The sequence below is a fragment of the Ascaphus truei genome, chromosome 3 (assembly GCF_040206685.1).
Source record: "Ascaphus truei isolate aAscTru1 chromosome 3, aAscTru1.hap1, whole genome shotgun sequence".
NCBI lineage: Eukaryota > Metazoa > Chordata > Amphibia > Anura > Ascaphidae > Ascaphus > Ascaphus truei.
Genome location: NC_134485.1, coordinates 416,842,678 through 416,843,082, shown reverse-complemented (window position 1 = coordinate 416,843,082; position 405 = coordinate 416,842,678).

The window sequence follows — 405 nt, the reverse complement described above, 5'->3', positions numbered from 1 at the left end:
CTATCCAGTACTGTTTCTAATGTGGATAATGATGATATGTCTAATATTTCACTTCATACCTTCCCAGGAAACCTGTGTATTATCAGACTTGGATGCATTACTTGAGCAGCAAGGTGAAGAAATTAACTCCTTCTCCCAACCTTTCTTCGGTACCCATTCATCAGGCCTGAAAAAGAAGTTCATCTTTTGTCCAAATTCCAGTAGGGGACCGTTCATCACGGCATTCGAAAGGTTGGTAGAAAGGGACCTGCAAATATTATCTAAAGGCTTTTCTTGCTCATCCTTGCATGCCAACAATCTGACATACACAGAGGTCCAGGAGCTTGATATCTTGAAAAGTAACAACGACATTATGTTTAGGAATGCCGACAAAGGTGGGGCCCTTGTCGTTTTATCGACTGCTCA